The sequence below is a fragment of the Oryx dammah genome, unplaced genomic scaffold (assembly GCF_014754425.2).
Source record: "Oryx dammah isolate SB20612 unplaced genomic scaffold, SCBI_Odam_1.1 HiC_scaffold_8, whole genome shotgun sequence".
Classification (NCBI taxonomy): domain Eukaryota; kingdom Metazoa; phylum Chordata; class Mammalia; order Artiodactyla; family Bovidae; genus Oryx; species Oryx dammah.
Genome location: NW_024070192.1, coordinates 47,982,509 through 47,988,508, shown reverse-complemented (window position 1 = coordinate 47,988,508; position 6,000 = coordinate 47,982,509).

Here is a 6,000-nt window from a genome sequence, read left to right as displayed (position 1 = left end):
GAGAAGAGGGCGACAGAGAATGAGATGGTTGGATGGCATCATTGACTCAATGAACATGAGTTTGAGCAAACTCCGGGAGACAGTGAAGGACAGGGAAGCCTGGCGTGCTGCAGTCCATGGGGTCACAAAGAGCTGGATACGGCTTAGCGACTGACAACAACGGACCACTAAACTCAGAATTGGTATTTTTTAAAGTCCCCCAAGTAATTCCAATGTGCAGTCCAGTTCGAGAACCATCGTTCTAATGAAAACAACCTGAAATTCAGGTGCTGTAGCTCCCGAGCCTGAGAAATACAGCTTTGGTGAACCGCCTGTGTCCGAATCATTTTGTGTCCTCTGTCTCCATCTCTTGGCCATTCTGCTACATTGCTATAGTTTACAGTTTGAGTTTCCAAGACACGCTGCTGTTTTGACTTTTAAGAATGTTTGTCAACTAGTGAATATAACAAAAAAAGGAAGCAGTTTCACAGATACAGAGAACAAACTAGTGGCTATCAATCGGGAAAGTGATGGGGGAGGGGCAAAATAGTAGGAGATTAAGAGGCACAAACTACTATGCGTAAGATAAGTAAGCCACAAGAATATATTGTATATAGCTCAGGGTATATAGCCAATATTTTATTGCAACTATAAATGCAGTATAACCTTTAAAGATTGTGAGCCACTATGTTATACACCTGAAACTTATTATATGTTTATATATATAACATATATATGTATTATATATTTTTATGTTTATATATTATCATAAATATATATCAAAAATATCTCAACTTTTAAAAAAGAATATTTACTGAAAGAAATCAGAGAACCAAAAAAAGTTAAAACTTTTAAGTAACAGAAATAGCTGCAAAATATTTTCTTATTTATAATAGGATGATTTAAGTGTTAAAAAAAGAAGTAATGTAAGGCATCTAGGATCTTTCCTGTGCTTGCCAAATAAAAAGCAACCAATGGGGTAAAGAATCCACCTGCAATTCAGGAGATGTAGGAGATGCAGTTTTGATCCCTGAGTTGGAAATATCCCCTGGAGAAGGGCATGCCAACCCACTCCAGTATCCTTGCCTGGAGAATCCCATGGACAGGAGGGCCTGGGAGGGCTACAGTCCGTGGGGTCGAAAGAATCAGACACGACTCAGTGTTATAAATTTCCATCAAAGCCTTGCTTTAACTGTACCTATACGTTTTGATATATTTTCACTTTTGTTAAGTTTCAAGTATTTTCTTATATGCTTTGAGACTTCCCCCTTTGACCTATGGGTTAATTAATCCATTTAATTAATGGATTAATTAGAAGTATATTATTTAATTTCAAGTACGTAAGAGATTTCCTGGTGATTGATTTCTGGCTTAACTCCATTATGGTCAGAGATCAGAGTTGGCATGATTTAGACTCTTTCAAATCTGTCCAGATTTGTTTCATGATGCAGAATATGGTCTAGCTGTTCTGTTGGTTACTGAGAAAGGAGTGAATGCTGAAGTCTGCACCCGTGATTGCTGACTCGTTGTTTCTCCTTTCAGTTCTATTGGTCTTTGTTTCATGTGTTTTGAAGTTATGTTGTTAGGTTCACAGCCGTTTAGGATTGTTAGGCCTTGTCTGTGACTTGACACTGTTATCTTTATGCAATTTCCCTGTTTATTCCCGATAAGTTTTCTTGATCCAAAGTCTATCGTGTCTGATAGCATATAGCTACTCCAAAATTTTTTTATTAGTACTCATATTTGCATGGTTTTTTTTCCTTTCAAACTTCACTAATTTTAAATGGGTTTCTTATAAATAGCATACAGTTGGATCTTGGATGGGCTTCCCAGGTGGCAGTAGTGGTAAAGAATCTGCTTGCTGGTGCAGGAGACTTAAGAGATGTGGGTTTGATTCCTGGGTCAGGAAGATCCCTTAGAGAAGAAAATGGCAACCCGCTTCAGTATTCTTGCCTGGAAAACCATGGACAGAGGAGCCTGGCAGGCTACAGCCCACAGGATCGCACAGACACGACTGAATCACTTAGCCTTAGCACAAATCTTGGGTATTTTTACATTCTGACAATCTCTTTTAATTAGTCTATTTAGACCATTTAAACATGATGTAATTGTTGATATGCTTGGATCTACTATTTAGGGTTTTCTATTTGTCCCCTACGTTTTTCATTCCTGTCTTCTTCTGGATTATTCGAATAATTTTTAATACTCCACCTTAATCACCTAGTGAGTTTTTGAATATATCTTTTGTGTAATCTGTGTGTGTGCATGTGGTTTCTCTAGCGACTACAAAATAACTTTCATAGGCTGTTTGGAATTAACATTTTATTGTTCAAGTGAAATATAGAAATCTTACTACCATATAGATCTCTTTACCCTTCCTCTTTAGATGGTAATTTTTACGTGAATAATTGGGGTTTCCCAGGTGGCACAGTGGTAAATAATCTGCTTGCCAACACAGGAGACATACGAGGTGAGAGTTCGATCCCTGGGTTGGGAAGATCCCCTGGAATAGGAAACGGTAACCCACTCCAGTATTCTTGCCTGGAAAATTCCATGGACAGAAAAGCCTGGTGGGCTTCAGTCCAAGGCGGTCACGCATAGTCAGACCCGACTGAGCACACACACACACACACACACATACCTATATTCACTGAAGATTCTATCAGACAATATTAGAAGTGTGTACATGTTATGAAAAGCTTAAGACAAGAAAAACAGTCTATTTACCCACATATTTCCCACATCTATTGCTCTTCCTTCATTCCCAAAGTTTCAAATTCCCCTCTGGTGTCATAGCTTTATCCACAAAATGTTCCCACATCAAGAGGTCAAGTGAGAGAAACGCAGAGAGCAAGAAAAAGCAATGGGCGTCACTCTCTTGCTGTTGGGACCACACTTCCTCTGGTCAGAGAAGGGCTCCCCTCCCTGAAGCTTTAGGCACCTGCCTGGCTGTGACAGCCACGGCTGCACTGGGATCGCCAAGGGGCAGGGGTGGAGAGAAGCAACAAACAGGGGTGTCGCCCTCTCTCCCTGACCCACACAGTTCCTCGTGCCCCATCCCAGGGCCAGAAACAGACAGCTTCTCTGGGAGCGTGGTCCAGGACTCTGCCCGCCTGGGGTCCAGGCCAGGAGACACCAGGGGGCAATAACGGCAAACTTGCTGTCAGCTGGGTGTGCTGAGTTCCCCTTTCCTCCCCTGGTCTGCCTGTTACGCTTTCCTTTTCGAGATAGCAGCTGCATGCATTGAGTCCTGGCACTCTAGCTGTGTTCAGTGGGAGGGAGAGGGTGGACTAGCACTGGAGGGAGATCACAAACAGAGCCGAGGATTTACAAAGGCTGAAAAACGCAATGCACCCTTAGGGCACCCTGAGGATAAATTCTCTCCCTGCACACCCTCCCCCCTGACTCTCCCCCCCCCTGCTCTGCCCAAGCACGGTGTGGTGGCTAAAACTCAAATTCCTTGGTTTGAATTCTTACATCCATTTTTCCAGATGAACTTTAGAATCATTTTGCCATTAAAAGTATTTTTTTTATCTTGATAGGAATTTAGCTAAATTTCTGGATTCAGAGAGACATAGTCTTTTTATAATTTTGGGTCCTTCTATTTAGGAACATGGTGTATCTTCTCATTTTTTAAAAATGTCTTCTTCAATGACATTTAAAAAAATTTCAATTAAATTTTTTTCCACAAAATCCTTGTGTTAGAATTTGGTTAGATTACTCCTGAAATTTTGTCACTACGCGATGAGATCTTTTAAACATAAAATCTTATTGGTTATAGTTGATATATAGAAGAGCTATTGATTTTGGCCTAATTCATAACCAGCTACCTTACAAAACTTTTGTTATTTTTGGAGTTGATTTTCTTGATTTTCTACAAATAATGATTCGTGAATTCAGTCTCTCAGACTGGTGTTTTACAAATAATGCTAATTTGGAATCTTTGAAAAAACTTCTGAAAAAATCTGCTTTTGTTTAATCATATTGACCATCAAATCTTACACAATGTTAGGTAACAGTGGTGATGACAGACTTGTCTTGGTTGTGATTTTAGCAAAGTCACTCTTCAAGATTGAAATATTTCATGATGTTGATGAAATATCTTTTTAAATTCTTTTTTAAAGGAATTTTGATCAGAAAAGGACACTGAGTTTTATCAGATAGTTTTACCAAAATAGTCTTTCCGTATCCATAAAATGACCATTTGCATTTTCTTACTTGACCTATTAATGTGGTAATATTTTAATAGAAGTTCTAAGTTAAAAAAAAAACACCTGTGTTCCTATAGTCACTCCTAGTAGATCACAGACTAGATTGCAGAGCAATTAATTCTCAAGGGAAGGGCTTTTCCCCAACACAGGTGCTTTTCTTTGAATAATGTCCCCGGAGAGGCCATAGCACCACCACCTTCCCCTAGTTAGTTACTGGTGGCAGCAGGAGGGTCCTTGGGAGTGTTGGGCATAAATGGCAAATGAATGCTGGTTTGCTGAGAATTTGGCCCAATCCTAATATACTCTGGCCACCTGATGCGAAGAACTGACTCACTGGAAAAGACCCCGATGCTGGGAAAGATTGAAGGCAGAAGGGGACGATAGAGGATGAGATGGTTGGATGGCATCACTGACTCCATGGACATGAGTTTGAGTAAACTCTGGGAGTTGGTGATGGACAGGGAGGCCTGGCGTGCTGCAGTCCATGGGGTAGAAGAGAGTCAGATACGACTGAGCAACTGAACTGAACTGAACTGACTGAATATAACATCCTCACCCACTAGAGCTGAGCTTTAGTGTAGACCTGAGGACTCAAGGACTGTACTAGAAGTAGATTAGAAGCTCCTTCCCCAAGACCCCACTCCAGAGATCTCACCCTAATGAGGAGACAGTCAAGCCCAGGGAGGAAGTTAAAGAAAAGGCTAACGAGGGCAGCGGCTGCTTTGTGCCGGCTCCAAGACAATGCTTTACACGTATTATGTGACTGACTCCTGAAACTCTATGAGGTAGTTTTCCCCTTTTTACCAATAAGAGGTCTAGAAACTTGCCCAAGGACATAATTACTAAGAAGAGTTGCTAAACAGGTGTAATTTCGAAGTTTGTGTAAGCTGGATATGTAATTTCTGAAGACTGGCCCTCAGGGATGGGTCACAAGGCAGAGCTCACCTGCAGTCCCTGCCCTTGCCCATTAGGGATCTGTGGGGACCCACAGGGGGCTGTTTCTGGCTGGCCACAGAGGTCCTGGGGGCAGTGCCCATCCCACCCTGCTGGATCCAGGTTCACTACCTAGAAGTGCAGTCAGGGGACTCCAGCTGTCCAACCAGCATCATAGAAGCGCATGGTGTGTTGATACCGTTTCTGCCCAGTGCTCTGAAAATTCAAGGAAAACAAACATCTGATTTTATTGAGTACTGAAAGTTAAGAACTTTCCATGTATTAACAAATTTCACTGCTGTAACATCCTTATGAGGCAGGCACCATCATCCCCATTTCACAGATGAGAAAACCAGGCGTGAGAGGTGAGGTGACATTCATAGATGAGAGCCAGGATTCAAGCCCAGGCTCTCGACCACTGCACAGTTAATGGAATGAAGGCCGAACGAACCAGAGTAACTAGAGCTCACTTAAGCTGGTGGTGAGGTTCTGCTCCTGTCTGGATTCATGCACAAATATCAAAATCAGGGAAGTTGTTGTTCTGGTTTCCTCGACGAGGTGTCTAACTTGTCATCTCCTTAGGGCACTGACTCTACCATTAACTAAATCTGCAAGAGGTTACAGTGTGCATCTTCCTTGGGTTCTGGAAGTGGGCTTATTATCAGTGAGTTTCACAGGAAAGGTTGGAAGGTAAGGGATGTTTCCTAATGCTCTTGATTCAATGAGTTTGTGTCAAGCTGACTCCTCTTCCAAATTTTCTTTTAAATATCAAGAGAAACATCAGTATCATGTATCAAAAGAAAGTTCAGAATTTGGCATTCTGAATCAGAGCCAGACTTCCTACTGTTTCTGCAGCAAATAAATCCTGGCCCTTTAT